Source organism: Ambystoma mexicanum, chromosome 5p (genome assembly GCF_040938575.1).
Source record: "Ambystoma mexicanum isolate Mex_15411 chromosome 5p, UKY_AmexF1_1, whole genome shotgun sequence".
Classification (NCBI taxonomy): Eukaryota; Metazoa; Chordata; class Amphibia; order Caudata; family Ambystomatidae; genus Ambystoma; species Ambystoma mexicanum.
The window spans coordinates 746305291-746332020 of record NC_090930.1 but is presented as its reverse complement, the minus strand read 5'-3'; the positions used below and the strand labels follow the sequence as shown (position 1 = coordinate 746332020).

The window sequence follows — 26730 nt, the reverse complement described above, 5'->3', positions numbered from 1 at the left end:
GAAATGCATACATGCTTCACCTTCCTTGAAAACACAAATACAAATTATGGGTTGCTCTTACTAGATCCCAGAGAGACTCCCCTCGCAGTTCCCTCTGCTTCCAGGAACTGAAATATGCAGCCGACCTTTCAATAAATTGCATCTTGGGAGCACAATAAAAGCGAAGTCCCCACTGCGTTTTAGCTGTGAATTGTGTGATGAATCATTGGATGTCGTCCTGTCTCCCCTAGGGGGAGGCCCTTCCCATGAGGCCAGGGAGGTGAGGCTGATTTCTGATAGTCCCCCTGGAGTGTTACTCAACGAGAGGATCTCATCGGAAGGGCCCCCCTATGGGACTAGTGACGACTAACCAGGGAGAATGCAGTATACTTTCCATCTGTCTCCCTCACCTAACCCTCCTTTACCTTGCCATCCCATGTACATGTGTCATGTACATAGTAGTAGCAGTACTGAGATGAAGACGAGTCAGCTCAACCTTTGAGAGCAAACTCAGGGAAATACTGGGATGAGGTGGAGGTGCAGAGGTATGAAGAGCAGTCCTCAAAACACTATGGAGCAGGGGAAATCATTTATTACAAAAAAGAAAAAAGGAGAACGAAATTCCCCTTCCATAATTTATAAAAACGGAACTTCGTGAACAGCCCTTCATAACACTATCAAATATATATCCTTGATGAGGCTCTGAAGTCCAGTCCAGGTGGGCCGCTTCCTCTCACTGCTTTGCTTTGTTCTGCACTGGAAGATATAGCTTGAATTCTGCTGGGAGTTCATCCTCAGAGTACAGGCGGTCTGAGAAGTACACCCTTCGGATGCGATAGTTGGCATGGATCATGCCTTGCATCCTCTGAGCCATCACACCCTGCCTGCCTTGGAACCCATCTGGACATTATGGAAGTTTGTGGGGCTCTGCCGTTGCAGCTTGGTCCAGGCCCTCCATTCCCACTGCGCCTTCTCAGCCCTGGTTGCTGCTGGGCTAGGAAGATGTAACAAGGGGGTTGTCCTCCCCTCTGTGAGTCTAAGGGTTGTACGCAACTAGTTAGGAGTACACTGATTTATATTGACCCTAATGGGAGCACATGTCATTCTGGGCAACCATTAAGTAAACTAACATGATAGCTGGTATTAAACACATGACTCAAACAGTATATGGAACACATTTTTGATTTTTCATTTAGCTTATTAATGTAAGCTGTTTATTTACTTTTTTATGCAGTAGTTCAAAGGTTACTTTGCATAATTGCTTTGCATTACAAACCATAGTGTCATAAAATCATGTACATAGTTAGACATTCACTGGAGAATAATATTTGTGACATGGGATGTGGGTTAGTAATTTGTGCGCGTGAACACTATCTAGAAAATACAATGTCCCATGTCATTGGAAAAGAAAGGCACACTAAGGAAGTTTGAGTAAAAGAAACAATACGTCTTGGTCTCTTCTGCCCGGCTGAAGTCTGACCTTATATTCGGTCTACGTCTGGAAATAATGTTAGAAATTCGAAAGGCAACACATCATGACAAATGCCCATAGCAACTCTGGGTTAGTGTGTTGCGGACGTTTCGGCAGTATAGTTTATAGCCTTCTTCTTGGGCCAGAAAAAGTCAGAGGATTCTGTAAGAGGAGAAGAAAGTAAGAACAAATCATAAGGGAAAAGAGTGAAAAAAGGAAACTGAAAAAACGCGTTTAAAATCAGCAACATGGTGCTGAAGTGGGTCGATACAGAGTATCCAATACTAAAAAACACAAGGCCTGAGAAAGGTTCCTGAATAAAGGGTCCACTCACCACTGGTCGTGCTTCCAGTGAGAAGAGGTGGGTGTGGGGAATCCAAATCTGGGCAGGTGGAGGCGCAGAATGGCGTTGTGGGGGCAGGTGAGGGGAGGAAGAGACACTGAAGTCAAGCATGGCTTCTCTGACAAGCTAGAGTTTAGGACATGTCAATTGGTTTGAGTGCTCCTCCTCCGCTGCTTGGCATGGGATGGACCTCTGACACGAGAATGCTGTTACCACCTCAACTGTACAGTGGAATCTAACCTTCCTGTGCCCCTCCCCAAATAAAGACTTTGTGTTGCGTGAAAAAAAAACAAAAAAATAAAAACACTATGGAGCAGTTTAATGTTTCAAGAGTTCTGACTGGCCTGGCTAAAGCCAATACAAAACAGAGGAGGGAAAACCAAGCAAGGAGTCAGATCCTCCCAAGAGGATCCACAAGCCTGGAGGACGTCCAGTATTGAGCAGAGAGGAAGCCACTGACAGGGACGCCAGAACGGGAGAAGAGGCATCCCTACCCGGTCTGCAGTGCCCTGACTGACCTGAGAGCAGGAAGAGCAGAAGTTCGACTGAGCTGAGGCGTCAGACCACCCGGTCATGGAGAGTCTCGCCACCCACCCCGCACCAAGCACTGGGAGCCGCTGCAGTAATCGCGCAAACAGTGATATAGCTCAAGAAGCCGAGCGGAGCAATAGAAGTGCTTGCAACCGGCGAACAAGACCCGACAAAAGATACATGGCTTTTGGGGGAAGAAAAGGAGGGGAAAAGAAGCCCAGAAACCAGGGTTGGGGACCCATACATAACTTCAGAGACTGCCTTAAGTAATCTGAGACACAATAGTACCTGGCAGGGTAGTGAACCAGGTCTGTCACCAACACGATATAGGAGAAAGGTCTGGGAGACACAACGGGGGGGAAAGGTCACAACCACTCTTCCTCATCGCAGTACCTCACAAGGAATGAAACCAGGTCTGCCAACACAGGACTGGTACCTGCACCAAAAATAAGAAGCCTGAGAATAGCCTGGGGAAGGGAGTAATTCCCCAGCCTTCGTGAACTGTGGTAAAGAGCCTGAGAAGGGCCCAGGGAAGGGAGTCATTCCTCCTAATACAGTGACATTGTCAGGCAATAGAGACCAGAGGAAGGAAGCCATACCCCCTGGTGTTGTGAACCGTGAAGCCAAGCGAGGTCGGGGAAGGAAGCCATACCCTCCGGTGTTGTGTGACATGAAACCAAACAGGAGAAGGCCCGGGGAAGGGAGTCCTTCCACCGGCACCATGAAAGTGTTGAGAACCAGATACCTGAAGAAGGGAGACATTCTCCTGGAACCCAAAAGTGAAGAAACCTATGGGCAATAAGGAATGAAGTTTGAATTGGAACTTTCCATCATCACAAACTGGAACTTCGTTTTGTATCTTGGAAATAAACTGGGGTCTGGGCAAGGGAGTCATTCCCTCAGGCGATTGAACTATAGTCCATTGTCCAGAAGAAGGGAGCCATTCTTCTGGACCAAGAAGATCCACTACCCATTTAATATTAGTTACAAGTGTAAGGGACAGAGGTAGTCATTTTGACACACGACAGTGGACTCTTTATTTACATGGACATTCTGACAGAATCATTAAATCATTTGTTGAGGATAGGAAGCCCCTCTTAGAGAAGAGATAGTTTTCCTCTTTATTTTGATTAAATAAAGGTTTATGCCAACACTCATGCCACATGTGTGCCAGTCTCCTCCTTCTGCACCCATACAATTGTCAAAGTGCAGACTCCATAGCCACGTTTACCAGCAAGACCCTGACCACATTTCCTGTCATGTCTTGCAGAGGATGACTATCAAATCAAGGTGGTCTACCCTCTGCAAGCGAGCCAGCAGTGTCTAAGGGGATAAGTAACAAGGAATGGGTGACTGAGCAAAGTGCAAAAGCGAAGGGGGTGAGTAAGTTAAGGGAACGGAATTGAGTTGATGGACAAGGTAGGGGAAAAATGGGAACAGAAGTTTGAACAGTTTTTGTAAGGAAGGGGGTGAAGGGGCATTGAGGGTGTGTTGCAAAGGAAGAACACAGGAGGATGATGGGTAAGGAAAATAGAATAAATGAGACAGAGGTACATATTGGGAAAAGATGATGAGCAGATTGAGTGCCTAACCTGCATGGCACTGCACTGGATTGTGGGACTGTCTCAAACTCTTTCTTTTTTTTGATGATGTGTAGCATACTTGCTTTATGAATTTACGTTTCAATTGCAACTTTATATTTTGTCAAGTTGCTTTATAATGTGACTCATAATATGACTTGGTGCTTTGAAAGCCAGATTTATTAAACTGTGTAATAATTTAGCAGTTGCATACCAACTTTGCAAAAAGCATTTTGGTGATTCTAATATGAAGATGGAATAGGAAACTATGAAGTCTTGTCTACTGTCTAAATTTTAAACTGTGGAACCAGGACGCTAGTGCTTAAATCTCTTTTTGTCACTGTGCTTTGTTTTTCTTAACTTCCTGTAGGGAAAGTCTTCACTTATTTGGGTTTATAATCTACTAGCAAAAAGTACCCATACTCCGCACGGGTTCTGTAGACAGACATAATAACAGTCATCAAGTGTTGAAAATGAATGATCCTGTAGGTCACTGTTCCGGGTCGCTTATCGCTTGATGTGCTTTTCAACCTGAAGTAAACTACACTGAGAATGGGCAATGTGTGGCTGGCTGACATACCCTGGAGCAGACGTGACAAGGAGGCAAGAGTTGGCATTCTGCAGCATTCTGGGACTTTTTGTGCGTGTTCTGCCCACCTGTCACCTCACCCTAGTGTGGTGCAGTGTGTTGCGGTGCAAAATCAGTGCATCCTAGGGCCCTGACACATGGTTTTGGGGGTCTCATTGGACCTTTGAGATTTGTTCCTTGCGTCGAAATGCTTAAAACGCTTGTTGTCTGTTCCTTTTACGACCACATCAATGTTTTGCTGATTTCAGGCAATCATCTCATGTGTGAAGGGGCTGAGATCTGGGAAATGGGGGTGAGGGGTGTCCCAATGTCATGTAGCCAGTAATGTCTGGAGGGTCATAGCAGGTAACTATGCAAAATGTAGTGCAGATTGGTGGAACGGTGTGGCATTGTATAAGGAACAAATTAACAGATTTTCTGCTTTATATATATATATATATATATATATATATATATATATATATATATATATATATATATAGAGAGAGAGAGAGAGAGAGAGAGAGAGAGAGAGAGAGAGAGAGAGAGAGAGAGAGAGAGTGTTACTCCATAAATAAATATGAACCATGTATGGAATGAGTACTGGAGGGGAGGAAGTATTCTAAAGGAGGTTCCTATGTTGCCGGGTGGTAGACGGGGTGCACGGTATGGCTTTTGTGCTGGGCGGTGGAAAGGCAGGAAGCCAGATATTGGTATTTTGCTATGCCAGCATGTATTTGGCTTTTACTTCGAAGACAGACCCATTGACTTAGCTCTACCACTTAATTCTCTAGCTTCTCCATGTCTTTACATTGGTCTAAAACTGAAGATGGGATGGAATGAAATGAGATGAGGGGAGATGTAGCCTGCTGTCGAATTGCAAACTGGAATACAAGAAAACCTAGGCTCAAATCCCAGCTTTCCCATTTCACCAAATTATATCATCATGGTGAAATAATTTGCCTACTTTTGGTATGTGTGAGTGGTTTAGTGGGGCTCGGGTCCCTAAGAAACAACAGACATAACTGAAAGAAATGTTGCATAAAATGGAGAGTAATGTCAAAAATGTCTACTCTCTTTACTTGAAAATGTACAGGTGGGGGAAAGGTTAGTGTTGAGTTTAGTTGTCCTGGAATTTGGGGCCACTGCACCATGGGCCAGAACATTGTACTGGCCCCCAGGCCCAAAATTGCCTTTCCACCAGTAAAATCATTCTGAATTATGTATGTATACAAATGTAGGTATAATTCTATTTGCATGGTGAAAATCTAAAGCAACTATAGAGACGTAGGATAACCCAAGAGTGGCACACTGTACACTGGTGGTGAACTAGAGACAACCATCAGCAGCAGGCGGTGTGTAAGTGACAAGCAATGCACTGTATTCATGCTAGGCAAACTAACAGAACATTAACATGAGTTGTTAGTTTGCATGTTTGATGTGCCCCAGGAGACTGCAAAGAGGTTCTCCAATTCTTTGAAACAGTTGTACCCTGTTCAGTGAAATAGCAGGATACGAGGGATTACAAAAGTCCACCATCAATAAAACAAGAACGTGCATAGCAATTACCAGCTCCCTCACTGGAAGGAGTCGTTTGATGTTTTGCAACAATCTCAAATGGTTTACTAATTGCCATGCCGAGATTTCTATGACGGGAAAGAGGCATGGGAGCCCCAATGAAGCACAGAGTTACACCATGAGCTTATTGCCATGGAGGTATTCAAAGAATGAGCATGGACTGATAATCTCTCACTACTCACTCAATGTTTGAGTTGCAAAAGCTTGAACCATCCTATTGACAATATGACAGGTAACTGATGAATGTCATGTGAACACAATCTGCAAGTTTAATTACAGCCGTCTGTTCTTTGCATGCGTCATGGCTGAGAGGTATCCGACAATGTTTGAAGAGTGACAGTCACAGGTTAGAGACAATCGCTTGGGACTCAATGGGACAAAAGCATTTCTGGTGAGGTATGATCACACAAGGTTATTGTATTTGGGAAGCACTAGAACCCTTCCATTTCTGAGAGCACAGTCAGAGGTTGTATAAGAAAAAGTACAAGTCTCACAGATGGTTGAAGGGTTGTTATTAAGATTTGAATGGATCCTATTGCTGGCCCTCTCCCTCTCACATTGAAAAGCACCTCCTCCCAACGCAGGCATCCCTAACTCCCAAGTTAGTAAATACTCATTATTGATCCCTGCTGCCGAGGTGCTACAGGTGGAGGTGAAGACCTAAAGGAAGCTTGCCTTTCTGTCTAAACTCCCTCATGGACATCCTATTCTGTCCCTACTCTACCCAGTAGTTAGTAATTCTAAAGGGATACTGGAATGCGCCCTAGAGACACGCTGCCTGACTTGGGCTGCTTTCACAGCAACAATGTCTCTCACTGCTTCTAAGCCTCATCCGCACACTCTGATGTTAATACTTTCTACACAACACTACTCCCTTCTCTACACTGCTACATCATCCTCCAGACTACTACTCCCTCCTCCCCTCTACTACTCCCTCCTGCACATTATTACTCCCTCCTCCACACTACTGCTTCCTCATACACACTACTCCCTGCTCCACACTACTTCTACTCCACCCCACCTCCTACTCAGATACCCTCCGTTTACTCACACAAGCACATCACATATACTCCCTACACTTCCTCTCCTAACCATGTTCAATACTCTTGATATGATAATGAAATGATAAGTCATTTATAACGCACCTATTCACAAGTGTTTCAAGACACGACGAGGCAAGGGAGGGGAAACAGAGGGAAGACAGACAACGATCCTACTAGGCCAGGTGACATTAAGATTGCGTAAGTGCAGGGGAGGGGGGAAAGGGAAAAGTGCAGGGGCAAGGGGAGAGGGTAGTGCAGTACATGGGATAACAGTAAAATAAATGAATAAATAAAAGTGCAGCCAGCTGGTGGCAAGTGCAAGGGTAAGAGCAGACAACAGGGGTCAAGTGCTAGTAGGGGCTGTAGGGATACAGAAGCAGTCCCGAGTCCAAAGGTTGCCAAGAGGGCAGTGCATGTGTGCAGCTGGTGAGGAAGGAACCTGGGCCCGAAGATCAGAGGGTAGCCATGAGACCAGTGCAGTGTCAGATTCAGCCAGGAGATTAGCAGGGGAGAGGAGGAGATAAAGCAGAAGCAAAGAGGAAGGTCTTGAGGTACTTCTGGAACTAGTGATGATTTTGCTCAAGTTTCAGAGTGGCAGGGAGGCTATTCCAGAGGGAGGCCCCAGCAGAAGAAAGAGATCTACCACCAACTCGCTGTTGGGAGAAGCGATTGACCCTGAGGGAGTTGGAGGTGGATGAGCAAAGAGCTTGAAAGGGAAGATATTTAGGAAGAGAGAGTTGAAGGTATTGAGGCCCCAGGCCCCAGAAGGCCTCGTGGACAATACAGAGGGTTTTGAACTTAATCCTTGCCGCCACTGGTTGCCAAGGCAGAGATTTCAGTCCTGGAGAGATACGATCCCTGGGCTTGAGGCCAAGGACAAGTCTCAAAGTCCTGTTTTGGATGAGTTGCAGAGGGCAGAGTGGGGAGGCAGGCAGATTTAGAAAGAGGTTATTGCAGTAGCCCACCATATAGAGAACCAGAGCTCTGGAGACAGTGAGCTTCTGGGGGAAGGAGAGGAAAGGAAGAATACCTCTGAGGAGGTGCAGCTGGTAGTGTGACTTCTTAGAGATGTCAGAGATGTGAGGAGAGAAGGAAAGTGTGGAGTCGAAAATGATCCCAAGGTTTTTTGCCTCATAGGTGGGGGCAGGAAGAGGGTCAAGAGAGGCCGGCCAGGGAGTGACAGGAAAGGAGGGAGCAGGTGTGCTGATGAGGAGAATCTCGGTCTTACTGGCATTAAAGCAGAGATAGTTGGCGGCACACCACTCCTGGATGGCGGACAGACAGTCAGAGATGAGAGACGGAGAAGAGTTAGCAGAAGGAAGCCTGAAAATGAGTTAAGTGTCATCCGCATAGCACTGAAAGTTTTCCATGCACACTCACAATTCAGTATCACTTGAACTCACTAACCAATGTCTCACCTGTTCCAAAAATTGCCACAACAATCCGCTCTGCCATCCTTCACCCTTCTGATCCCATGGCCCACCACCTCCTGTGACCTCACCTGAACAACCCACACATTCCTGTTTCTTCTAACGCCTTTTAACCTCTCCCTACTTTCTGATTGGTCCTCTGGCCCTGGCCATATCCTTCAGGTCTGGGAGTTGTTACAGACTGAAATAGCCTTGTATGGCCCATTAAGCCCCATCCCTTTCACTGTGCAGGGTGATAACAGATCAATAATCGCATCAGAACAGTGTTCAAGGTTGTGTTAGGGGGCCTGGCCTGGTTGCCCCCATGCTAAATTCATTTTGGCAGGGTTGATATTCCTAATGGTCTAGGGGGCCCGCACCAGTTCCCTTCTGCTCTGGTCCATAGCTTGCATGTGATGCATGGCTTAAGGGAGAGGCACATAGGAGGTGTGACTCCTCATCTTGCTGTTTGCCGTTCCCCAACGGATTTTTCCCTGCCACTCATGCTCATTTTTCTGCATGTGTCTTGGCCTCTAGTATTCCCTTTACTGACTGCTTCTGCTGTGGAACATCCAAGTGCCATGCTATGGGACGTTGCTGTATTTTCTTCATGCAGGTACCATCATTGGGGTATTTGTGAAAAGAGAAGAAACCACTGGGTTAGCAGTTGGAGGCATAGGCATTGGGTGATGTAACTGGGTACTGCAAATGAGCAAGCTGGCACTTGCTTGGGGACAGGAATTGGGGTCCTCTCAACTGCCAACATCCTCCTCTGGAGTAGGTCTGCCACTGGATTACTTCCAACCCAAGGCTGTGAGGAGTTCCCATCCACTCTTAGGTCACTCTATTGACCTTGTCACATATAAACCTAAAGTGTGTGGCTCAACTATGCAAGGAAGCTAATTTGTCTAAGGTGTTCAGTGAAACCTTAGTATGTTTTCAGATTGTCATAAAGCTCACCCTGGACAACTGAGCTATACCAGTTTATGTAGTGATGGAGGATAACAGGCTTGCTTGGGTCCAGAATATCATTAATTCGATATTGCTCCTAGAATGGGGATTCCCCATCTAAGTATGTTGTAATAATTAATGGTGGTTTCAAAGGTTTTTGCCATCTGACAGTGATGAGAATGTTGAGGAACAACACACTGAAGGTTTCTGCCTTTCATTCGTTACACCATCACATTTTGGCAGATATTTTGTTGCTGTAAAATGCTATTTTCTACCACATTGTATTGCATTGTACTTGTCATTTGTATAGCGCCAATTTTACCATTGTTATAGTTTCAATGAGCTGCTAGTGGGAACACCCTCGGCGGACCGAAGTCTAGCGTGTTTGAGGTCCTCAGGCATGATTATGATGGGTGTGTATATTTGGCCGAAAAAGGCTTAGCAGTGCTGGCCAGACTCTGGTAGAAATGCAGCCCATGTATTCAGGCACGTGGATGGGTGCTGGGAAGAATGGTGGTGGCGTCAGTGCTAGTGACTCGCTATGTGTTCAGTGTGCCCGACATTAACGTAGGCTGTGCTGCATACTGCTGTCAAGAGGTATTGAGGTGTAGTCAGGCGTAGGCAAGTGGAGAAATTATGTGGACAGCAGAACCACATTTTTTGTCGTAGTCCTTGCGGTATTCTGATGTGTGTGGTTAGCCGTGCCTGCAGCCAGTGGAGTGGTGCTTTATACATACCATTGCCTCAAATTAGAGACGCTTTGATGTTAAGGCACCAGCTCAGGTATTTGGCTTCTTCTGTTGGTTCTTGCAGTTGTGAAAGAAACAGTTGGCAGCAAGCAGTCTATGTTCACCACAGGAGGTCAGATTCTTCTATGCAGGTTAGGTGTTCAAATGCAGTGGAGTAGCATATGTTCAATCTCAACCCCTCTGCTTCTAATACTATTGTTGTGATTAGCCCATTTTTCTGTCCATTTGCCAAGCCAGTTGTTCCTGAGTTCTCTGACATTACATGTGAGAATGCTGTTGGGACAAAAGCATTTCTGGTGAGGTATGATCACACAAGGTTATTGTATTTGGGAAGCACTAGAACCCTTCCATTTCTGAGAGCACAGTCACAGGTTGTATAAGAAAAAGTACAAGTCTCACAGATGGTTGAAGGGTTGTTATTAAGATTTGAATGGATCCTATTGCTGGCCCTCTCCCTCTCACATTGAAAAGCACCTCCTCCCAACGCAGGCATCCCTAACTCCCAAGTTAGTAAATACTCATTATTGATCCCTGCTGCCGAGGTGCTACAGGTGGAGGTGAAGACCTAAAGGAAGCTTGCCTTTCTGTCTAAACTCCCTCATGGACATCCTATTCTGTCCCTACTCTACCCAGTAGTTAGTAATTGTAAAGGGATACTGGAATGCGCCCTAGAGACACGCTGCCTGACTTGGGCTGCTTTCACAGAAACAATGTCTCTCACTGCTTCTAAGCCTCATCCGCACACTCTGATGTTAATACTTTCTACACAACACTACTCCCTTCTCTACACTGCTACATCATCCTCCAGACTACTACTCCCTCCTCCCCTCTACTACTCCCTCCTGCACATTATTACTCCCTCCTCCACACTACTGCTTCCTCATACACACTACTCCCTGCTCCACACTACTTCTACTCCACCCCACCTCCTACTCAGATACCCTCCGTTTACTCACACAAGCACATCACATATACTCCCTACACTTCCTCTCCTAACCATGTTCAATACTCTTGATATGATAATGAAATGATGAGTCATTTATAACGCACCTATTCACAAGTGTTTCAAGACACGACGAGGCAAGGGAGGGGAAACAGAGGGAAGACAGACAACGATCCTGCTAGGCCAGGTGACATTAAGATTGCGTAAGTGCAGGGGAGGGGGGAAAGGGAAAAGTGCAGGGGCAAGGGGAGAGGGTAGTGCAGTACATGGGATAACAGTAAAATAAATGAATAAATAAAAGTGCTGCCAGCTGGTGGCAAGTGCAAGGGTAAGAGCAGACAACAGGGGTCAAGTGCTAGTAGGGGCTGTAGGGATACAGAAGCAGTCCCGAGTCCAAAGGTTGCCAAGAGGGCAGTGCAGGTGTGCAGCTGGTGAGGAAGGAACCTGGGCCCGAAGATCAGAGGGTAGCCATGAGACCAGTGCAGTGTCAGATTCAGCCAGGAGATTAGCAGGGGAGAGGAGGAGATAAAGCAGAAGCAAAGAGGAAGGTCTTGAGGTACTTCTGGAACTAGTGATGATTTTGCTCAAGTTTCAGAGTGGCAGGGAGGCTATTCCAGAGGGAGGCCCCAGCAGAAGAAAGAGATCTACCACCAACTCGCTGTTGGGAGAAGCGATTGACCCTGAGGGAGTTGGAGGTGGATGAGCAAAGAGCTTGAAAGGGAAGATATTTAGGAAGAGAGAGTTGAAGGTATTGAGGCCCCAGGCCCCAGAAGGCCTCGTGGACAATACAGAGGGTTTTGAACTTAATCCTTGCCGCCACTGGTTGCCAAGGCAGAGATTTCAGTCCTGGAGAGATACGATCCCTGGGCTTGAGGCCAAGGACAATTCTCGAAGTCCTGTTTTGGATGAGTTGCAGAGGGCAGACTGGGGAGGCAGGCAGATTTAGAAAAAGGTCATTGCAGTAGCCCACCATATAGAGAACCAGAGCTCTGGAGACAGTGAGCTTCTGGGGGAAGGAGAGGAAAGGAAGAATACCTCTGACGAGGTGCAGCTGGTAGTGTGACTTCTTAGAGATGTCAGAGATGTGAGGAGAGAAGGAAAGTGTGGAGTCGAAAATGATCCCAAGGTTTTTTGCCTCATAGGTGGGGGCAGGAAGAGGGTCAAGAGAGGCCGGCCAGGGAGTGACAGGAAAGGAGGGAGCAGGTGTGCTGATGAGGAGAATCTCGGTCTTACTGGCATTAAAGCAGAGATAGTTGGCGGCACACCACTCCTGGATGGCGGACAGACAGTCAGAGTTGAGAGACGGAGAAGAGTTAGCAGAAGGAAGCCTGAAAATGAGTTAAGTGTCATCCGCATAGCACTGAAGGTTTTCCATGCACACTCACAATTCAGTATCACTTGAACTCACTAACCAATGTCTCACCTGTTCCAAAAATTGCCACAACAATCCGCTGTGCCATCCTTCACCCTTCTGATCCCATGGCCCACCACCTCCTGTGACCTCACCTGAACAACCCACACATTCCTGTTTCTTCTAACGCCTTTTAACCTCTCCCTACTTTCTGATTGGTCCTCTGGCCCTGGCCATATCCTTCAGGTATGGGAGTTGTTACAGACTGAAATAGCCTTGTATGGCCCATTAAGCCCCATCCCTTTCACTTTGCAGGGTGATAACAGATCAATAATCGCATCAGAACAGTGTTCAAGGTTGTGTTAGGGGGCCTGGCCTGGTCGCCCCCATGCTAAGTTCATTTTGGCAGGGTTGATATTCCTAATGGTCTAGGGGGCCCGCACCAGTTCCCTTCTGCTCTGGTCCATAGCTTGCATGTGATGCATGGCTTAAGGGAGAGGCACATAGGAGGTGTGACTCCTCATCTTGCTGTTTGCCTTTCCCCAACGGCTTTTTCCCTGCCACTCATGCTCATTTTTCTGCATGTGTCTTGGCCTCTAGTATTCCCTTTACTGACTGCTTCTGCTGTGGAACATCCAAGTGCCATGCTATGGGACGTTGCTGTATTTTCTTCATGCAGGTACCATCATTGGGGTATTTGTGAAAAGAGAAGAAACCACTGGGTTAGCAGTTGGAGGCATAGGCATTGGGTGATGTAACTGGGTACTGCAAATGAGCAAGCTGGCACTTGCTTGGGGACAGGAATTGGGGTCCTCTCAACTGCCAACATCCTCCTCTGGAGTAGGTCTGCCACTGGATTACTTCCAACCCAAGGCTGTGAGGAGTTCCCATCCACTCTTAGGTCACTCTATTGACCTTGTCACATATAAACCTAAAGTGTGAGGCTCAACTATGCAAGGAAGCTAATTTGTCTAAGGTGTTCAGTGAAACCTTAGTATGTTTTCAGATTGTCATAAAGCTCACCCTGGACAACTGAGCGTACCAGTTTATGTAGTGATGGAGGATAACAGGCTTGCTTGGGTCCAGAATATCATTAATTCGATATTGCTCCTAGAATGGGGATTCCCCATCTAAGTATGTTGTAATAATTAATGGTGGTTTCAAAGGTTTTTGCCATCTGACAGTGATGAGAATGTTGAGGAACAACACACTGAAGGTTTCTGCCTTTCATTCGTTACACCATCACATTTTGGCAGATATTTTGTTGCTGTAAAATGCTATTTTCTACCACATTGTATTGCATTGTACTTGTCATTTGTATAGCGCCAATTTTACCATTGTTATAGTTTCAATGAGCTGCTAGTGGGAACACCCTCGGCGGACCGAAGTCTAGCGTGTTTGAGGTCCTCAGGCATGATTATGATGGGTGTGTATATTTGGCCGAAAAAGGCTTAGCAGTGCTGGCCAGACTCTGGTAGAAATGCAGCCCATGTATTCAGGCACGTGGATGGGTGCTGGGAAGAATGGTGGTGGCGTCAGTGCTAGTGACTCGCTATGTGTTCAGTGTGCCCGACATTAACGTAGGCTGTGCTGCATACTGCTGTCAAGAGGTATTGAGGTGTAGTCAGGCGTAGGCAAGTGGAGAAATTATGTGGACAGCAGAACCACATTTTTTGTCGTAGTCCTTGCGGTATTCTGATGTGTGTGGTTAGCCGTGCCTGCAGCCAGTGGAGTGGTGCTTTATACATACCATTGCCTCCAATTAGAGACGCTTTGATGTTAAGGCACCAGCTCAGGTATTTGGCTTCTTCTGTTGGTTCTTGCAGTTGTGAAAGAAACAGTTGGCAGCAAGCAGTCTATGTTCACCACAGGAGGTCAGATTCTTCTATGCAGGTTAGGTGTTCAAATGCAGTGGAGTAGCATATGTTCAATCTCAACCCCTCTGCTTCTAATACTATTGTTGTGATTAGCCCATTTTTCTGTCCATTTGCCAATTCAGTTGTTCCTGAGTTCTCTGACATTACATGTGAGAATGCTGTTGGGACAAAAGCATTTCTGGTGAGGTATGATCACACAAGGTTATTGTATTTGGGAAGCACTAGAACCCTTCCATTTCTGAGAGCACAGTCACAGGTTGTATAAGAAAAAGTACAAGTCTCACAGATGGTTGAAGGGTTGTTATTAAGATTTGAATGGATCCTATTGCTGGCCCTCTCCCTCTCACATTGAAAAGCACCTCCTCCCAACGCAGGCATCCCTAACTCCCAAGTTAGTAAATACTCATTATTGATCCCTGCTGCCGAGGTGCTACAGGTGGAGGTGAAGACCTAAAGGAAGCTTGCCTTTCTGTCTAAACTCCCTCATGGACATCCTATTCTGTCCCTACTCTACCCAGTAGTTAGTAATTCTAAAGGGATACTGGAATGCGCCCTAGAGACACGCTGCCTGACTTGGGCTGCTTTCACAGCAACAATGTCTCTCACTGCTTCTAAGCCTCATCCGCACACTCTGATGTTAATACTTTCTACACAACACTACTCCCTTCTCTACACTGCTACATCATCCTCCAGACTACTACTCCCTCCTCCCCTCTACTACTCCCTCCTGCACATTATTACTCCCTCCTCCACACTACTGCTTCCTCATACACACTACTCCCTGCTCCACACTACTTCTACTCCACCCCACCTCCTACTCAGATACCCTCCGTTTACTCACACAAGCACATCACATATACTCCCTACACTTCCTCTCCTAACCATGTTCAATACTCTTGATATGATAATGAAATGATAAGTCATTTATAACGCACCTATTCACAAGTGTTTCAAGACACGACGAGGCAAGGGAGGGGAAACAGAGGGAAGACAGACAACGATCCTACTAGGCCAGGTGACATTAAGATTGCGTAAGTGCAGGGGAGGGGGGAAAGGGAAAAGTGCAGGGGCAAGGGGAGAGGGTAGTGCAGTACATGGGATAACAGTAAAATAAATGAATAAATAAAAGTGCTGCCAGCTGGTGGCAAGTGCAAGGGTAGGAGCAGACAACAGGGGTCAAGTGCTAGTAGGGGCTGTAGGGATACAGAAGCAGTCCCGAGTCCAAAGGTTGCCAAGAGGGCAGTGCAGGTGTGCAGCTGGTGAGGAAGGAACCTGGGCCCGAAGATCAGAGGGTAGCCATGAGACCAGTGCAGTGTCAGATTCAGCCAGGAGATTAGCAGGGGAGAGGAGGAGATAAAGCAGAAGCAAAGAGGAAGGTCTTGAGGTACTTCTGGAACTAGTGATGATTTTGCTCAAGTTTCAGAGTGGCAGGGAGGCTATTCCAGAGGGAGGCCCCAGCAGAAGAAAGAGATCTACCACCAACTCGCTGTTGGGAGAAGCGATTGACCCTGAGGGAGTTGGAGGTGGGTGAGCAAAGAGCTTGAAAGGGAAGATATTTAGGAAGAGAGAGTTGAAGGTATTGAGGCCCCAGGCCCCAGAAGGCCTCGTGGACAATACAGAGGGTTTTGAACTTAACCCTTGCCGCCACTGGTTGCCAAGGCAGAGATTTCAGTCCTGGAGAGATACGATCCCTGGGCTTGAGGCCAAGGACAAGTCTCGAAGTCCTGTTTTGGATGAGTTGCAGAGGGCAGAGTGGGGAGGCAGGCAGATTTAGAAAGAGGTTATTGCAGTAGCCCACCATATAGAGAACCAGAGCTCTGGAGACAGTGAGCTTCTGGGGGAAGGAGAGGAAAGGAAGAATACCTCTGAGGAGGTGCAGCTGGTAGTGTGACTTCTTAGAGATGTCAGAGATGTGAGGAGAGAAGGAAAGTGTGGAGTCGAAAATGATCCCAAGGTTTTTTGCCTCATAGGTGGGGGCAGGAAGAGGGTCAAGAGAGGCCGGCCAGGGAGTGACAGGAAAGGAGGGAGCAGGTGTGCTGATGAGGAGAATCTCGGTCTTACTGGCATTAAAGCAGAGATAGTTGGCGGCACACCACTCCTGGATGGCGGACAGACAGTCAGAGATGAGAGACGGAGAAGAGTTAGCAGAAGGAAGCCTGAAAATGAGTTAAGTGTCATCCGCATAGCACTGAAAGTTTTCCATGCACACTCACAATTCAGTATCACTTGAACTCACTAACCAATGTCTCACCTGTTCCAAAAATTGCCACAACAATCCGCTCTGCCATCCTTCACCCTTCTGATCCCATGGCCCACCACCTCCTGTGACCTCACCTGAACAACTCACACATTCCTGTTTCTTCTAGCGCCTTTTAACCTCTCCCTACTTTCTGATTGGTCCTCTGGCCCTGGCCATATTCATCAGGTATGGGAGTTGTTACAGACTGAAATAGCCTTGTATGGCCCATTAAGCCCCATCCCTTTCACTGTGTAGGGTGATAACAGATCAATAATCGCATCAGAACAGTGTTCAAGGTTGTGTTAGGGGGCCTGGCCTGGTCGCCCCCATGCTAAGTTCATTTTGGCAGGGTTCATATTCCTAATGGTCTAGGGGTCCCGCACCAGTTCCCTTCTGCTCTGGTCCATAGCTTGCATGTGATGCATGGCTTAAGGGAGAGGCACATAGGAGGTGTGACTCCTCATCTTGCTGTTTGCCTTTCCCCAACGGCTTTTTCCCTGCCACTCATGCTCATTTTTCTGCATGTGTCTTGGCCTCTAGTATTCCCTTTACTGACTGCTTCTGCTGTGGAACATCCAAGTGCCATGCTATGGGACGTTGCTCTATTTTCTTCATGCAGGTACCATCATTGGGGTATTTGTGAAAAGAGAAGAAACCACTGGGTTAGCAGTTGGAGGCATGGGCATTGGGTGATGTAACTGGGTACTGCAAATGAGCAAGCTGGCACTTGCTTTGGGACAGGAATTGGGGTCCTCTCAACTGCCAACATCCTCCTCTGGAGTAGGTCTGCCACTGGATTACTTCCAACCCAAGGCTGTGAGGAGTTTCCATCCACTCTTAGGTCACTCTATTGACCTTGTCACATATAAACCTAAAGTGTGTGGCTCAACTATGCAAGGAAGCTAATTTGTCTAAGGTGTTCAGTGAAACCTTAGTATGTTTTCAGATTGTCATAAAGCTCACCCTGGACAACTGAGCGTACCAGTTTATGTAGTGATGGAGGATAACAGGCTTGCTTGGGTCCAGAATATCATTAATTCGATATTGCTCCTAGAATGGGGATTCCCCATCTAAGTATGTTGTAATAATTAATGGTGGTTTCAAAGGTTTTTGCCATCTGACAGTGATGAGAATGTTGAGGAACAACACACTGAAGGTTTCTGCCTTTCATTCGTTACACCATCACATTTTGGCAGATATTTTGTTGCTGTAAAATGCTATTTTCTACCACATTGTATTGCATTGTACTTGTCATTTGTATAGCGCCAATTTTACCATTGTTATAGTTTCAATGAGCTGCTAGTGGGAACACCCTCGGCGGACCGAAGTCTAGCGTGTTTGAGGTCCTCAGGCATGATTATGATGGGTGTGTATATTTGGCCGAAAAAGGCTTAGCAGTGCTGGCCAGACTCTGGTAGAAATGCAGCCCATGTATTCAGGCACGTGGATGGGTGCTGGGAAGAATGGGGGTGGCGTCAGTGCTAGTGACTCGCTATGTGTTCAGTGTGCCCGACATTAACGTAGGCTGTGCTGCATACTGCTGTCAAGAGGTATTGAGGTGTAGTCAGGCGTAGGCAAGTGGAGAAATTATGTGGACAGCAGAGCCACATTTTTTGTCGTAGTCCTTGCGGTATACTGATGTGTGTGGTTAGCCGTGCCTGCAGCCAGTGGAGTGGTGCTTTATACATACCATTGCCTCCAATTAGAGACGCTTTGATGTTAAGGCACCAGCTCAGGTATTTGGCTTCTTCTGTTGGTTCTTGCAGTTGTGAAAGAAACAGTTGGCAGCAAGCAGTCTATGTTCACCACAGGAGGTCAGATTCTTCTATGCAGGTTAGGTGTTCAAATGCAGTGGAGTAGCATATGTTCAATCTCAACCCCTCTGCTTCTAATACTATTGTTGTGATTAGCCCGTTTTTCTGTCCATTTGCCAAGCCAGTTGTTCCTGAGTTCTCTGACATTACATGTGAGAATGCTGTTAATCAGCTAGTGGCCCTTTGAGGGAAGGTAGGGTGGTGATTGTTGTATGATAGTGTTTGCAATCTGGGCAGCCGCAAACCCAGTCTGCACCGTCCGGTGTTTAGAGCGAAGAAGGTTGGAGACGTCACAAATGCAGTTGGACCCACCTGGGGAGACAGTTCAGATACTTCTGGTTATGGAATTTGTAGGATAGAGCTGTAAAGAGTCAGGTTTTCAGGGCGTTTGTGAATGAGGAGTAGTTTTCAGTGCAGCAGATATGGAGAGGAAGAGAGTTTCAGATGGTGGGTGCTAGGATAGCGAAAGCCGAGACACAAACTCTAGTGGAGTTGTGCAGTGGGATAGTCAGGAGCATGGCTGAGCCCGATCAGAGGTTTCAGGGGAGCTGGTAGTGGGTGATTTCTTTCTGAATGAACTCAGATCCCGAGTGGTGGAGATCATGGTGTGTGTTGCACATGGCTTTAAAGGTTGCTCTTAGGCTAACTGGCAGCCAGTGCAGGATACTGAGTGTGGGTTTGATGTGTTCTCTGAGCGGGAGGGCGAGGAGCAGTCTGACTGCGGTGTTTTGGATACGTTGAAGTTTTCTTAGCTGGCATGCTTGGACGCCTAGATAGAGGGAGTTTGCGTAGTGCAGGAGGGAGATAACAATGGCCAATATAGCAGAAGGTTTTGAGGGTAAGTGAGGTACAGAAAGATTTGTTTAGAATGCATAGGTGCATGGAGAGGGAAAGGTCTGTGTCCATGGTACATCTGAGATTTTTGATGTCGCTGGAGGGGGCAGGTGAGGCTCCCAGTGCAGGCGGCCACAGTAGAGGATGTGGGATCAGAGCGGGTTTGCCACATATGAGGAGTTCTGATTTGCCCGGATTGAGGATTAGGTGGTTGTTAATATCCAGTTGTTTATCTCTAAGAGATAAGAGGCGTGATCCAGTGGTGCCAAAGGCTTGGTTTTTTGGGGATTTTTAAAATGATCTGCGTATCATCTGCATAGTTGTAGCAGGTGAGGTTGTTTGAGTGGATGAGGGCTTGCAGAGGCCTATAGAAAAGGTTTAAAAGGAGTGGTGAGAGGGAGGATCCGTGCAGCACCCCTTTTGTCACTGGGTGGGAGTGGAGGAGTTGTACCTGAGGTCATTAATTGTATGTCTTGTGATTCATGTGCAGTAAGGGCACCTCTGTACAAATACCTTTTGTGGTACACTGTGTGGTGGGTTTTCAGAGTCTGAATCTCATTTAGCCATGCTTCAGGTACAGGTGCACTGGGAGCAAGTGGCAGAGCCTTGATGATGTAATGATCTACCCCCATTATGGGTGTAATTATGTGCCTGGAGCAGGGGCAGCAGGTTATGGTACCTGACCGGAGGCATCTGGCCAACTGGTAGATAGATTACCATTTGGAAGTACCGTGCCTGTGCCTGGCACTGGTTTCATTCCTGGGCCAGACAATGGAGCTTTACATAGATTTTCTGCCTACCAAGAAAGAAATGTTGGAGCTTCAAATTCCCAATTCTGTGATCTTATATTTTCAGACCAAAAATGAGTTGGGTGTTTTTCTGTAGACCCTTTGCAAAGTGTACCATTTTGTGGCTGTGAGTCCTCCATTGTAGTAGTCAAGTCGAGAGAAGTACCAGGCACTCTTTTGGGGAATTGCTAGGAATGGGAGGAATCTGCTTTTGTGACAATGGGCCTAATTACACGGTAGGTGGTAAACCATGGCGCTATTAGCGCCATGGTTCATGCCGGTAATTTACCGGTACCGCCTTGGAGGAAAGGGGAATTACCGCCCTATTCCAAGGTTGGGAAGGCGGTAATTCCTCCTTCCTCCATTGCCCTTCCCCATTCCCATTTTTGCCCCATAGGGCATAATGGGAATGGGGAAGGTGCTAATTACGGTACCGCAAATAGCGGTACCGTAATTAGCACCCTGGTCCCTTTGCGGGTTCGTTTTTTAACGCCTGCTGAAAGCAGGCGTTAATGTACCAACCCGCAAAGGGACCTCGTAGTAAGGCGGTAAGGGTTTACTGGTACCGGTAAAATACCACTGGTAAAATACCAGTACCGGTAAACCCTTACCGCCTACCGTGTAATGAGACCCAGTGTTTTTTAGTGGTATAATGAAGAGATGAGCCTTCCAAGAAAGATGACCAGACCCAGAAATCACGGTAAGTCTTTTACTTGTCTCAGAATACACATAAGGAAAAGCAGGATACACAGGTAGGTATAATACATTAGGAAACATCCACCAGGCCCCTTCCCTCTTCAGTCACTCTCCCAACTGACACTGGCAGACTCTCTAGCCCACAACATTCTAAGATTCTCCAACACACACCACATTCCAACGCATAGCCATGCAGGGAAAGCAGGAACCAAGGACCGCACAAGCAGATCACGTCACAACATATAAAAACTTTTTTCTGTTTTTGTCATTGATAGAAGTATCTTGTGATGACTGGACAGGGCAGAATTCAAATTAGATCCAGTCTCAGCAAAATAAACTTGGCTATTCTGTTTATCTCCTAATTGTCCCAGTGTGTCCTATGTCAGTAAGCGAGTTCCACGGAGGTAGTGCGGGAAGCTGAGCCGTGACTGTTATGCCAGATATTTCAACATGGATCTTTGCTGGATTAACCTAGGTGATTGTCATTCACCTCTGCATTTCCTAATAGTCTTAGAAGCCTTGGGAACCTCGGCATGCTGAAATGCAGTGCACCATAGCTTTTCAGCTGTTGCACTAGATGGAACACAGCCACTTCAGAACCTCAGGTTTTGCATGTGATTCGTCTCCACATTACCCATTTTTACTTCTGAATGTAGGAAAAAGACTGAGTTTAGTCCTATATTTCAAGCATCAAGTGACTGATATATTTCAGAACCAAATAACAAATCGCTCTCAATGAGAAAAGGTATACAAGAAGTACCCAGTAAAAAATCTATTGATTCATGTTTTGTACTTGGCCATCTGTTTCTCATTTTATTGCATAAATGGATCTCTTACCATAATTATTCAGATTACACTAATCATAACACAATGTAAAACAAACATTGACAAAAGCAACCGCTTTGGAAGTTCTATAGGCAGGATTGTTACTTCTGCTCATATGTTTTAACATTACAACTTTTATGTATCATACTTTTCTGCAAAGCCGCCCAATGAAATCAATAACATGTTACTATTAGTATTTGCCTTTGATGTACTGAAGAACAGGAGAATCAAGCTCAGCACGTTAATTCTCGACTTTGTCCAAGGACAATGTATTGCTTGGAAAGAAGACACACTTAGCTGAGACATTATTATTTTACCTGGAGATGCCCAATAGCCACGTTTAGCCTATTGCCTTTCCATCAGATGCTATGGTAGTCGGAAATGAGTGTTTTAGATCATCTTAATCAGAGAAGAATTTAGACAACACAGATCATTTGCCACTGTCATGTATATGTTTGCATTTCAGAAAATGTGCAAAGCCAACATATACTTTCTATACCAAAATATTATTTGTCATACAGATGGCTAACACCCCCTCCATACGTGAAGACTAGACAGTAAATATATTAATAAACCCAGAATCATGTCTTAATTGTAAACACAACATTAATCTAAAAGTGTGAGGATGGCTTGCCTATTTCGAGAGCTGAAATAAGTAAATAATCTGCAAAATGAGCCCTTATTTCTCACATATTGCACACTCTTCCTTTGGTTTCTGCAAGATACACTGATATGATATGATATGGCATTTGTAACGCGCCTATACACAAGTGTTTCAAGGCGCGTTGAGGCAGGGAGGGGGGAACAAGGGGAAGACAGACAACGATCCTACTAGGCCAGGTGTCATTCAGATCGCGCAAGTGCAGGGGTAGGGGGAAGGGAGAAAGTGCAAGGGGAGGGGGGGGGAAGTGCAGTACAAGGTAAGTAGAATAAAATAAAATAAATAAGTAAGAGGGCCAGCTGGTGGCAAGTGCAAGGTAAGTGCAGACAAGTGCTGGGAAGGGGGGGCTGTAGGGATACAGAGAGAGTCCCGCAGTGCAGGGGTTGCCAGGGAGGCAGTGCAAGTGGAAAGTGGCTGGGCCCAGGACCGAGGTCGGTGAGAGTGGCCCAGTTGCAGAGTCAGTGCAGTTTCAGCAAAGAATTAGCAGGGGAGAGGGAGAGAGAAAGCGGAAGCAAAGCGGAAGGTTTTGAGGTGCTTCCGGAACCGGAGATGGTTCTCCTCAAGTTTCAGGGAGGCAGGAAGGCTGTTCCAGAGGGAGGCCCTGCCGCAGAGAGAGATCTACCCCCAGCTCGTTGCTTCGAGAAGCGGCTGACCCTGAGGGAGTTGGAGACGGATGAGCAAAGGGCTCGGGAAGGAAGATATTTAGGAAGAGAGAGTTGAAGGTAGTTAGGCCCCAGGCCCCAGAAGGCCTTGTGGACAATGCAGAGGGTTTTGAACTTTATCCTCGCAGCACTGGGAGCCAGTGTAGAGATTTCAGTCCTGGAGAGATACGGTCCCTGGGCTTGAGGCCAAGGACAAGTCTCGCAGTTCTGTTCTGGATGAGTTTCAGAGGGCGTAGAGTGGAGGCAGGCAGATTAAGATAGAGGCTGTTACAGTAATCCAGCTTAGAGAGAACCAGGGCTCGGGAGACAGTGAGCTCTGGGGGAAGGAGAGGAAGGGAAGAATACCTCTGAGGAGGTGCAGCTGGTAGTGTGACTTCTTAGAGACGTCAGATATATGAGGAGAGAAGGAGAGTGTGGAGTCGAAGATAACCCCGAGGTTTTTTGCCTTGCAGGTAGGAGCGGGAAAAGGGCCAAGAGAAGCCGGCCAGAGAGCTGCAGGGAAGGAGGGGTGGGTGTGCCAATGAGTAGAATCTCAGTCTTACTGGCATTAAGGCAGAGGTCATTGGCGGCACACCATTCCTGGATAGCAGACAGACAGTCAGAGATGAGGGAAGGAGAGGAGCAGGCCGAGGGTAGCCTGAAAATGAGCTGGGTATCGTCGGCATAGCACTGAAAGTTGGGGCAGAGAGCGGCGATGCGGTGGGCAAGGAGTGCCAGATACTGGTTGAACAGCCAGGGGGAAAGATTAGATCCCTTGGGGACACCACAGGTGGAGAAAAAGATGTCAGAGAGGAAGGTCCCCAGTTGGACCTGGGAGGATCGATTGGAGAGGAAAGAGGTCAGCCACGCCAGAGCCTGACCAGTGATACCCAGGTTATCACGGAGACGGTTGAGCAGGATGGCATGGTTGACAGTGTCAAAGGCAGAAGAGAGATCGAGCTGGATGAGAACACACGGAGTGTTGGAGTCGAGATTCAAGAGCAGGTCCTCACGGATGTTCAGGAGAGCAGTTTCCGTGCTTCTGGCAGCTCTGAAGCCAGATTGATGGTCATGAAGACTTCCAACAGATTCAGCATGGAGGTTAAGCTGGGAGATGGCCAGTTTCTCCAGGAGCTTGCCCAGGAAGGGAGTGATGGAAATTGGGCGATAGTTAGCCGGGCAGGAGGGGTCAGAAGAGGATTTCTTAAGAAGAGGGTGCACAAGGGAGTTCTTAAGGGGGGGAAGGGAAGACTCCAGAGGCAAAGGAGTGGTTGCAAAAATCAGCCAGGGCCGGAGCCAGGGAATCGATGTGGTCCTTGATAGTTTTGGAGGAACAGGGGTGAACCTGTTCTAACTATTTATATTCCACTACGTAGAACTTGGAGGGTATTACTTTCTTAATTTCTAGGTAACAAGCGCCAAAGTGCTAAAATTGCCACATGGAAAAAATAACTACTCTTATTCATGTGGACACCTCCAGAAGGTCGAAATGATCTGAAATCCAGTTAAAAAACTGATATGTGTGGGCAGTCAAGAACATGCACAGTAAATCTACAACCAGATTTGGCCATCTAGCTATTCAGCCATTCAAGAACAATTTACCAATAAGAAAAGGGATAGCCCATTCAGTTAAGCATGTCGTATTCATGCATTTGGGAACAGGAGGGTGGATGGAGTCTAATAGAAAGGTATATGCTTCTTGGCAGAGAATGCTCAGTTTCCTGTCCAGAAATGCCTATTACCTATTTCTTGATAATCAAGCTACTGTTTGAACAAAAAGAGTTGTGGTGCAGCGTTTCATAAACATTCTGCATAGAGCAAAGATTTAGTTCTTCCTTTTATTGGTTAACCCTCAAACAAAAATAATTTAGTGGTTTATGTAACTCGTCAATCTGGATTCAATTGTCAGTATGATTACCCACTCATAGTATTCAATTTATCAACCTCAAGAAGACACAGGACTGCATTGTCCAACCAGTATATCAAACCCATGTCCCACAGCTTCATCCTCTTCCTAAGGTGAGCACATGATCTAATCACTAGGTGATGTGGATATGATTCTTTTCTGTCTATTTTCTTCTAATCCCACCACTCCTCCTTTCACCATGTTTCCACAAAGGAAACAGCAATGTACCCCAGGACAGAGTGAAGGAAGACTGTGAGGAGTAGACTCACTTGCTGTTCAAGACACTGGGCCTTAGCCTACAAAGAAGCAGCCATTTATATCTTGAAACCAGTCAACCTCGAGATCAGAAGAAGACTTCAGACCCACGGATTAATGGAGTAATTGTGGTCTAAGGGAGAGTGGAGAAGGGGAAAATACAGCACAACTAGGGAGAGCAACTGTACACAGGACAAGGTTCCAGTCATCTTAAACATACCCAAGCCACACCTCCTTCCCGAGACCCACCCTAACTTCCTGTAGGCAAGGCAATCTGGGAGCTGACATTTCAAATAAAAAACTTTGTTAATACGCAAGGATTGGCCTCTTACAGAGCACTTGGAATGGACTAATCCACTGTGGTAGAATGAATATATAAAGGGGTATTTGTATTCATTATTTATTTATGAAACTCTTACACCTAAGTGCTGTACAAAATTAAATGTAATGGTACAAAATCACAAGCAAGATGAACAATCAAATTCAATGTGAAATTAAGATGGTGGAGAGAGAAGGACAGTTTTAACCCTAGAATGGAAGGTAGGAAAAGTAGGGGAATAACAAATTAATAAGGGCAGAGAATTCAAATACTTGGCAGCATGCAGTACCAATGATTGAAAGCGGGAAGAGGTACAGGGGGCTTCAGAGAGTCTGAGAGCACAAGACGTGAGAAGGGGAATAGAAAGATATAAGAGATAAAAGATAGGTGTGGAAAGACTATGTGAAGATTTGAAGACAATGCATACAAAGTTAAAAAGAAGACAGGCTTCAAATGAAAGTCAGGAGAGAGAAAGGAGAGCTGAGACAATAGATGACCATGAAGGATGAGAATGAAGAGTACAAATAGATAGATGGTAGACGCAGCACAGTGGGGACATTTGGTAAGCAGGAATATTGAAAAACAGGTAGTAGCAGTAGAATAAACGAGAAACCAGGAATGCTAAAATAAGGGGTTTTGCAGCAGAAAAGACAAGAGGTGGAAAATCTTATGGATGTTGTGTAAATGGAACCGACAGGGACTGGCAGTGATATTAATATGGTGAGAGAAAGAAAGAGCAGAATCAAAGAATATGCCTACTTTATATGCAGTATAGGAAATGAGTAACAGTGCAGGGGGAAAGGAAAGAGTCGGGACAGGAAGGGATACTAAAGAGGGAGAAGGAAAGAAGAGGATTTCGCTCTTTTAGGGGTTAGGAAGAAGAGATCCAATGCTGGATTTCAATCAGGCAGCAGAAAAGATAGGTATGAGATAGATACAGGAATGCCAGAAAAGGGAAGGAGGATTTGAGTGTTGTCAGCATAAAACCAGAATGAGAAGCCGAATTTAGAAATAACTTCAGAAAGAGAGGAAATGTAAAGCAAAAAAAGGAGGGGACCGAGGAAGTTGCCCTGGTGGACACCAAGAAGGAGAATGAGAACCAGACCAAGAAATAGAAAAGGTACTATTATAAACATAAGATGTGAACCAGAGAAGAACAGATTCAGAGAAGAAAGTGGAAGGAAGAGGACGGTGGTCGACCATTTCGAATACCATGGAAAGATAAAGTAAAATAAGCATAGAAGAATGTTTAAAATGTCTAGAGCTGAGAAGAGAGTTAGTGACATATAGTAAAGCTGTTTCAGTCTAGTGCATGTGGCGAAAACCAGATTGAGGAAGAGGAGAATGAGAGTGAAGATAGTTAGAAATCTGTGAGTGGA

The 26730-nt window shown here is 46.2% G+C and overlaps 1 protein-coding gene and 1 long non-coding RNA gene across 2 annotated transcripts in view; one reads left to right on the top strand and one right to left on the bottom strand.

Moving 5' to 3' along the window:
* Window positions 1-26730, bottom strand: part of LOC138481164 (rho GTPase-activating protein 6-like) — a 2140333-nt gene that overhangs the window by 1503892 nt on the left and 609711 nt on the right. The gene's annotated exons all lie outside the window — the stretch shown is intronic.
* LOC138481701 (uncharacterized) lies at window positions 825-2097 on the top strand. Its single transcript, XR_011274341.1, has 2 exons — window positions 825-983; window positions 1888-2097. It is a non-coding gene; the product is annotated as an uncharacterized lncRNA (long non-coding RNA).